This window comes from Teleopsis dalmanni, chromosome 1 (genome assembly GCF_002237135.1).
Source record: "Teleopsis dalmanni isolate 2A chromosome 1, ASM223713v2, whole genome shotgun sequence".
Taxonomy (NCBI): domain Eukaryota; kingdom Metazoa; phylum Arthropoda; class Insecta; order Diptera; family Diopsidae; genus Teleopsis; species Teleopsis dalmanni.
Window position 1 is genome coordinate 19,728,869 of NC_051846.1, and position 10,329 is coordinate 19,739,197.

Below are 10,329 nucleotides of genomic sequence, written 5' to 3' on the forward strand. Positions count from 1 at the left end.
AGCAAAAGATAAAGTTGAAATAACGAAAAATTTACTTTTTGAAATAAATGTCAGTGACAGTTGACTTAAATAAAACCGGGAAAATATTTTAAAAGTAGTGCAAATTTTTAAATTTGAATATAGAGAAAAAACTGTAACTGTTATTAGTTTAAAATAGAGTGAAAAATAATAATTCACATACCTGAAGCTAATAAAACTACTGAATGCCATCCTTTATAGTTACAATAATCAATTTTTAAAATTTCCCAGATACAAATGATGTTTTGAGCATGTAATTTTTAACATTCGATTTGTAAACAATTAACATATGCTTTCCTTAATTTGGGATAGAATGCTTTCAAAATTAACTTAATTTTATTTTTACAAAATTAAGGAAATATGGCTGTTATTTTTTTTGTGGCGAATATCTGAGAGCAATCCTTTAATATGCACAATATTTGTATAAAGAATTAAAATAATCACCGTTTTACAACACTGCTTGCAATTTAGGACTAATCTATTACGTCAAATGAAAATGTAAATAAAAACAATAACAAGGAGAAAGTCGAGAAAGAAAATTCTGTTGAGAGCAGACGTTTTGAAGACTTTGTGGAGAACGGTTGGGCGTCGGAAAATCACAAGTGACAACATCATGACATCCTAGATAATTAAAATTCTAATAAGAATTTTACACAAAGTGCATAGGAAATTATATTTTATACAAAATACTTTTGCAATTAACTGTTGAAAAAATCAATTAATCAAAACATTGTGCGGAAAGCAGTGAAGTGTATAAATTGCGAGAATTTTGTTTTGATGCAGTATTCGCATTTCGTCACAACAAGAACAGTTGCATCTGCGAAAATTGTTTGTTTGAATCTGCAATTGCAAGACTAAAGTGAAAGTGCATCTTTGTGAAAGGTATTTGTGTGCATTTAATCGTTCAAGTGGATTTGCAGTCAACCGAAAATCTTAGCGTAGTTTTTCTGTTAAGTGTGTTTCGCCTACCCTGGGTGGGAAGATCAAACGGCAGAAACACATAAGCCGAGCTGCCGGTATGCGACGTTTCCACGTCCTTGGCTGGCGAAAACAATGCGCATTTATGGCACATGAGCGGCAATGCGCTAATTTCTTCTGAATTATCGAAATTTCGAAAAAAATCATAAGCTCCGTTGCCGTTAAATCAAGAAAACACTCGCTTTGAAAATATTAAACAATTAAACAATAAAATTGTGAAATAAAATACCTGTTGTTGGTTTGTGCGACGGCGGGTACAAAAGAATGTTTTCGCACTTCGCGCAATGAAAATGTGAAAAAGAAACAAAGCGAAAAATCGATTGCTCCCATTTTAATTTCATGTGCTTTTGTTGTTTTTGTTGAATTTGTTGACACATTTTAACACTCGGCCGCACTGCCCTCGCAGCGACTGTAATCAACAGTGCAGCTTGCATTGCTGAACATTAATTGAAAGCCCTGCACGGCCGAAAGCAAAGAACTCAAATTAATAGTGCCTATCCGACTGGACACAGTGCCATTTGATATGTCTCACGTATGAGTCATCGCGTAGACAAAACGAACCCTAACCTTAGAAAAATTCAGTGCGGAATTATTAAATTTTGATGAGAAAGAAAATGAAAAATCACAAAAAGTATGCAAAATTGCCCCAAGATTTGGATTTGAGTTTTCAAGAGAATTTGGACATTGACAGTGCTGCGGATGAGTTAAATTTAGGTTCCGGTTCAGGTTTGGATGAAGACGATATAATTGAGGACGACGAGGAGGACGAGATTGTCATAGCAACAGCTCAGCGTTCTGTTGGTGGCGGCTGTGGAAAGGGTGTACGTATGACCACGTCAGCTAACATTTCCGATCAGCAGAAACAATTTAAGGAGAAGAATTCAACGTCTGGTATTAGTACTTCTGGTTTGGGAAACGATACTTTAATTGAGGTAAGTCCATAAATAAAATGCAACACAATTCTGTAGTTATAATAGAGACTATACAATAAATAATATTGATTAAATTTATTAATTTTAATTACTCCATTGTTGCCAACTATTGGCAATCATATGTTTCGGTAAAGTAGACCCTTAATCGCTATACTGTCAAAATTAGATGACATATGCACATGTCCTATGACAAGAAATTTCTTTTCGAAATAGGACCGTATAAATAGACTTATAAATTTAAAAATGGTTTTTAAAAATTAATTTAAAGATCACATAAAAATAAATAATTGATAAAAATCTATTATATTAAGTGAAAAATAACCTGGAATTCAGGGTTCAATTCCCCTTCTTCTTGTATTAACTACTGGTTCAGGTAGAGAAGTGAGCGTATAGGGAGACTCTTATTGAAGAAAGGTTTTAAAAACTGAGTCACAGTTCATATAAAAATAATTAATTGAAAAAAATCCATTATATCTAATGACAAATAGTTCTTAATTCTTGATTCAACATTGTAAAGAACCTTTTTTTCTTAAGCCGGGGTTTTTCTCGCCGGATCCCAGAGTCGTTACAAGAATATTTTTTCTCTGTAACCCTGAATCTTCTCGTAATTAAAAAACGGGCTATTTTCGTTAGTTTCGTGGTTTTTATTATTTTTCTCAAAATAAATTTATTACAATATTTATAGTTATACTTATGTACTAATGATATTTTATTGTAATTATAAATACGGACAATTAATATAACTCCTGTAAATAAGAGAACACAAAAGAATGACTAAAGGTAGGCTAGGAGACAACACTACCGACAGGGCTGTGTTGCTAGGTTCAGTGTTACCGACTGGGCTACACTGTGGGATTAGGAAACAACACTACCGACAGGGCTGTGTTGCTAGGTTCAGTGTTACCGACTGGGCTACACTGTGGGATTAGGTAACAACACTACCGATAGGGCTGTGTTGCTAGGTTCAGTGTTACCGACTGGGCTACACTGTGGGATTAGGAAACAACACTACCGATAGGGCTGTGTTGCTAGGAATCAGTTCTATGACTTAATAATTACCTCTGTGATTACCTTGTGAAGTGTTCTGCTTCACGACCTGTGATTGAACCTCTGGTGATGTGCACTGTTCGAAGTGCTGTGGCCAAGTCCCTCTGGTGATGTGCACTGCTCGAAGTGCTGTGGCCAAGTCCCTGTGTTTTACTTTGCTTCTCCTTTTATACGGATTTTATAGAACGGGATAACGGACTTCTGAGTGCATACTGTGTAGCTTTCTTCTAAGTTGTTATTGCTACTGATTTCGCTATGTTCTGCTGTTGTTGTTCGCTGCATATTTATTATTAAAATTTGGCAAAAATAATTACCCTCAAAGAAATCGGAAGTATTATTACTTAATTTGTATTTTCAAGAGATTTATTGTTTCTCTTAATTTTGATAACTAAATTCTATGATAATTTATAATTACTTATTATTATCTTACTTTCTAAAATAATTCCTTTTACTTTATGAATACTTTATATATTTTTTCATAGCTTAGACTAATATTTTTTCCGTGGGTTTGGTTTTACTAATAATAGCTTAATACTATTGTTTTGTTTGTTTACAATAATAATAATAACTTCATGCTATATATATATTTTGTTTCGACTAAAATAGTTTAATTCTGTTGTTGGGTTTTTTTTATTTGTTTACTATAATCACTTCATGCTATTTTCAACTATCATAATTTATTTGTGACGTGTTGGAAAAAATCGTCACACTCCCTCCCTTCATTGGAAAGGGGAACGACCCGGATGGCACCAGAATTTGCTATGAGCACCTTATGTTTTTTCCTGATTTTGCACATAACAAACACGGCGACGGCCCCGTTTTAACTTTTGAGCGTCCCTCTGTATTCGTTTCCAAAGTTCTGCGTGCGGTGGTTCTGGGGCTAGTTTTGCAGCAAAATGAGCCTGAGCGTTGGATAGCGGATGTGTTTTGACTAAAACCATATCGCCAATCTGTGGTTTCCATGCTCTGGGTCGTAAATTATAGTGCTTGGCTTCTGTAACGTTTCTTCGGACTTTTGAATATTTTATAAAATTCGTCTTGGGCTGTGGTGACAATCTGATCGTTCTCCGGTTGGGTTGTACAACAAATTTTCGTTTGCCGTTGCTGGTTTTCTGTGCTGACTTTGTCATCTATTTGGAGACAACGTTCCTTAATTTGGTATGGTAATTGTTCCTGTTGGCCTTGTTGTGTTTCAATAAATTTTATTTGCTGTTGTACTATTTGCTCTTGTGTACCTTGTAGTTGTTGTAACTTTTGTACTTTGATAGGTCTCGGATCTTGCTGTATTTTCTCTCTGATAGGCCTTGGATCTCGCTGTATTTTCATTTTGGTAGGTCTTGGATCTTGTTGTTGTACGCCGTGTTCTAGCGTGTCTTGTGGTTGCTGTGAATCTCGGCTAGGTGTTGTATTGATAGGACTTGGATCTCGGTATTGTTGTAACTTTGGTGCTTTAGTAGATTTTGGATCTTGTTGTATTTTCACTTTGATAGGTCTCGGATCTTGTTGTTGTACGATGGGTTCTAGCGTGTTTTGTGGTTGCTGTGAATCTCGGCTAGGTATTGTATTGATAGGACTTGGATCTCGGTATTGTTGTAACTTCGGTGCTTTAGTAGATTTCGGATCTTGTTGTATTTTTACTTTGATAGGTCTCGGATCTTGCTGTTGTACATATGTACTAAGCGTGTCTTGTGGTTGCTGTGAATCTCGGCTAGGTGTTGTATTGATAGGACTTGGATCTCGGTATTGTTGTAACTTCGGTGCTTTAGTAGATTTCGGATCTTGTTGTATTTTCACTTTGATAGGTCTCGGATCTTGCTGTTATTTTCTCTCTGATAGGCCTTGGATCTCGCTGTATTTTCACTTTGGTAGGTCTTGGATCTTGTTGTTGTACGCCGTGTTCTAGCGTATCTTGTAGTTGCTGCTGCTGCCGTTGTCGATTAACTTGCTGCTGTTGCTGTTGATTAGTCTGCTGTTGTGGCTGTCGTTGTTGCTTAACTTGCTGCTCTTGTTGTTGATTAGTCTGCTGCTGTTGCTGTCGTTGTTGTTTAACTTGCTGCTGTTGTTCTTCGACGGCTATGGATTGCAGTAGTTTTTGTTTTTGCTTAAAGAATCTAGACGGGATAAAAAACTTTAGAAAATCAACCTTGAAATGTGTCCAGTACTGCCAACGACAATTGTTGTTGCGATACCATATTAGTGCATTATTTTCGAGAAGTAAGGGCATTGTGCGTGGAATTAAGTTTACATCGATGCTATACTTGTCTGCCAGTTCTTCTATGTGTTCGATGAAACTCAATGGATCCTCACCACCGTCATATCTGAAGGACCATTTTTCCACATGTTCTATTGTTTGAATGGGTGAGCGCATTGTAGGACTCATATCTGCCCCTTTGTATTCCACGTGTGATATACGTTGATATATTTTTTCTTCCAGAGTTCTTAAATTCGTTTCATTCGAGTTAAGAGTTCTGTGATGTGACCAACCATGTTCGTGCTAAAATCGGATCCTCCTTACTCATTATTATATTACGAAGTTTCCTACGTTGTATTCAGGGTCCCTGCTCGGGCGCCACTTGTAAAGAACCTTTTTTTCTCAAGCCGGGGTTTTTCTCGCCGGATCCCAGAGTCGTTACAAGAATATTTTTTCTCTGTAACCCTGAATCTTCTCGTAATTAAAAAACGGGCTATTTTCGTTAGTTTCGTGGTTTTTATTATTTTTCTCAAAATAAATTTATTACAATATTTATAGTTATACTTATGTACTAATGATATTTTATTGTAATTATAAATACGGACAATTAATATAACTCCTGTAAATAAGAGAACACAAAAGAATGACTAAAGGTAGGCTAGGAGACAACACTACCGACAGGGCTGTGTTGTTAGGTTCAGTGTTACCGACTGGGCTACACTGTGGGATTAGGAAACAACACTACCGACAGGGCTGTGTTGCTAGGTTCAGTGTTACCGACTGGGCTACACTGTGGGATTAGGAAACAACACTACCGACAGGGCTGTGTTGCTAGGTTCAGTGTTACCGACTGGGCTACACTGTGGGATTAGGAAACAACACTACCGACAGGGCTGTGTTGCTAGGAATCAGTTCTATGACTTAATAATTACCTCTGTTATTACCTTGTGAAGTGTTCTGCTTCACGACCTGTGATTGAACCTCTGGTGATGTGCACTGTTCGAAGTGCTGTGGCCAAGTCCCTGTGTTTTACTTTGCTTCTCCTTTTATACGGATTTTATAGAACGGGATAACTGGGATAACTTCTGAGTGCATACTGTGTAGCTTTCTTCTAAGTTGTTATTGCCTGCTACTGATCTCGCTATGTTCTGCTGTTGTTGTTCGCTGCATATTTATTATTAAAATTTGGCAAAATAATTACCCTCAAAGAAATCGGAAGTATTATTACTTAATTTGTATTTTCAAGAGATTTATTGTTTCTCTTAATTTTGATAACTAAATTCTATGATAATTTATAATTACTTATTACTATCTTACTTTCTAAAATAATTCCTTTTACTTTATTAATACTTTATATATTTTTTCATAGCTTAGACTAATATTTTTTCCGTGGGTTTGGTTTTACTAATAATAGCTTAATACTATTGTTTTGTTTGTTTACAATAATAATAATAACTTCATGCTATATATATAATTTGTTTCGACTAAAATAGTTTAATTCTGTTGTTGGGTTTTTTTATTTGTTTACTACAATAACTTCATGCTATTTTCAACTATCATAATTTATTTGTGACGTGTTGGAAAAAATCGTCACAAACACAAAATTTTCTTGCATACGCCACTGCTTCAAGTAAAAAATTATGTGTATAAGGAGAGTTTTCAAAAATTTATTTAAAATTCATATGAAAATGCTTAAATAATAAAAATTCATTCCTAAAATTTCCCTAAGTTTGTGATTCATCTCATCTCACTATTGTAGACCCCACTGTTTCAAGTAGAAAAGTGGATAAGAGTAAAGAAATGTTTATATCTAAAAATTTAGTTATTAATCAAGTGAATATTTGGACTAACTAGACAGCTTTTTGTCAAAATACAGCTACCAAATATTCATGACCTATTAGTTTAATTGTTCGTGTAAAATTATTGATCTGCAAGTCGCAGAAATTGATTGCTGTTGTTGGTATAGTCTCTCTTGGGGAGTGATATTTGGTCGTTGAAATTAACAAACGTCTTCAGGATGTAGATCCGGTCGCTCCTGAAATTAAATCTTGTCGATGATGATAAAGATTTGGCGGTATTCGCAACAGCTGTAGAGTCAGCTCATTTAATTAAAAAATGAATATTTGGACTGAAATTTATTAATTAAATGAAAATTGTAAAACATATACTCAAATCTGGAAATAACCATGGTATATTGATCTATTATTAGATAAATATTTACATTATCAACAAAATAACCAAATAAATAACACATTTATATTATTCTTACACAACACAGTTATTGGGTTTAAAGCTTTTTTGGTTTTGTTCCAGTAGTCAAATTTACGATAACCATATTATTCATGGATATTTTTAGGAGATCCTAATGTAAAAACTTTTTCTATTATAATTTTTTGTGAAAAAATAACAAAATGTATAAGAAACTTATAAAAATAAACCGGTTTTTTATTTAAAACAAATAGTTATATTAGAACCATTTATTTACATTTACATGTTTTGGACATACAGTCAATAAATGATGACATTTCCACAAAATTAAAATCGGAAAGTAGTATCACATAAACAGGTAGATTCAATTTGGTTTCAAAAACTTTATAAAACTTTCACCAAAACGAATTTTAAACTTTCAAACCAGAAAAATAGCTTGGGAGCACAATTCCTATTTCTGGGGCACACCGAACGCAACGTATTTTAGTATATACGCCTATTCTGAGGCGATTTTTCACTATGCTATGTATCAATATAGCTTAACTCTTCACACAAGATTTCAAGTTGAAAACCAGGAACTACTTGTACTCGTGTACTTGTAGACGCACTATTTGAACCAGAAATAGAAATCTTGCCTGGCTAATCAAAAACAAATGTAGTATCACAGAGCTACTAAACGATGATATCGAGTCTAATTTTGGAGGCTTCATCAACTTATATTATTCAGATTTCGTAAAAAGCAAAGAATCATTAGATCAAATATATTGACTAGTCTATCTTTGATCTCTACTATCTGTATAATTGATTAATTTCATCCAGTGTTTTTAAATATATCAGACTGTGCGATAAAAATTGTATTTTCTATTGTTCGATTTTTCAATATTTTTAACTTAGTTTGGGTCTGCTGAGCTTAAATTTGCAACCCATTTTACTACCTCTCTGACAATGAAAGTCTCTGACAATGAAAGTTAAAAAATTGAGGTCCTAAAGGGATTAAAAAAAAATGTGTTTATTTTTAAATTTATTTTAAATTTTTTCATAACAGATACAAATTTCGTTCTCTCAGTAAACTTGATCAGTAAATAGATCAAAATTTTTGCCTTAAATTTCCTTCCCTTTCTTCCCTTACCAAAAGGATTTTCTTGAAATTAACCTTTAGCAAAAAATAGTAAGAAATATTTAAAAAATTCTTCATTTTGAAAGAATAGGAAGGGAATATGGGTATGGATGTCTAAAGCAAAAATGTTTATGTATTCATTCATAGCAAATTTACTGGAGAATTGCAATTTGTGTCTCTTAAAATAAAGATTTTTTTTATTAACGCTTTAAAATCTTATTTTGTGAACTTCATACCGCTATTGTCGGAGGTCCAGATGTCTAAGAGAAAATCAAAGTGGTTATTTGAGTTTAGCAGCCCTAAATGAACTTAACACTATTGAAAAAACAGTTATTAAAAAGTTTTTTAGTTAAAAAGTAATTAATACTCTAGCAATACAGGTAAACTGAAAGTGTTTAAAAATAAAAAATTTTATAACTTCAGTGGAAGGATAGAGGGAGAAGTATAGAACAGTGGGAATTACTGTTCTAGTGAAGAATTTTTAATCAAAACTTTTTTATGATTCATTTCTCATTTTGTTAAGCTTCTGGTTTTTTCATTTTGCAGTAAAAAATAAAAAAGTTGATTTTATGAAATTTAATGGAATTACAATTGACTGACATCACAAATCCTTTGCGAAACATGGTCATTTAATTTTCATGAAATACTTTTGAGAAGACGAAGGAAGGGAAGCTCTGAAGAGTAAATGTTTTTGGTTGCCAGCAAAACCAGGACAATACAAACTAGCTTACGGAGAGCACTTCGTGTCTCATAACTTTATCGATTCTTTTAAGTACATACAGGCATATAATATAGAAGTATATTTGCTTGTTGTGTGCACTTCCTCGTGTGTACGTGGCTACCATCCATTCGTATTTATAATAATTATTTTAGTGCTCAGATAATTTCAATCGATTTTATCGAATGCGCTTTCCGACGACGCAACTTGATAACAGCGAAGCAGATACAAAAATCGTGAAAAAATGTAGAAAGCGCTTATGTACATTATGTGTTTTCTGTTTTGTACATAAAATATAAAACGTGTGTTCAAATTTAAAATATGTGACATATTCCAATTACCCTGGCTTTTGTGTTACGTCCTCTTTACAGTCGTATCTGGATACATATTCATAATGAGGCACTTGCTTGAATGTTGCGTGGCGAATGAGCACACGTAGTTCTTTAGACAGACAACCCTTTGGGTTGCATTTGTTGTAGCTTAAGTTACTTTTGCTGTTATGGATACTTAACGGCACAAGTGACAACACAAGATGACATTGCGAACTTACGAACGCCCTAATGAACCGAAATTAAAATTGGGCTTCTTATTTGAGATTTCCGGTGCTGATTTTCTCTACGTCGACGTTTCGTTTACTTTAAGGTAAACTGCGGTAATGGGTGAGGAAATTTGAAATTATATCTATCATAAAAACAACATTTAGTGCTTCTATAAGACATAAAATTTGTCTCTGAAAAGTGATATTGATTTATTTACATGGAATGCATTCGTATGTGATTAAACGCTTTTATATTTAATGCTTTTTTTATCAGCTTTAGGCACAATTTTAGAGATTCTTTATGATGTTGCTAAACATTAAACAATTTAGATCATTGATCACATGTGCTATATTTTCTTCGTACTCTGATACTCTATTTTGTAAGTTTTAATTTATATCTTCTTATAACATTAAACTTGTGAAGGTCGTCTATGACAATATCACTGCTTATTAGTTGCTTATTGTCTTTACTTTAAAAATACTTTTTATTCATATTATATAGGTAGGCTGCGGAAATAGAACGGTACTTGTCTTTATTTAATCTTAAATAAAATAATTTATTTATATTTTTTCTTTTATTTA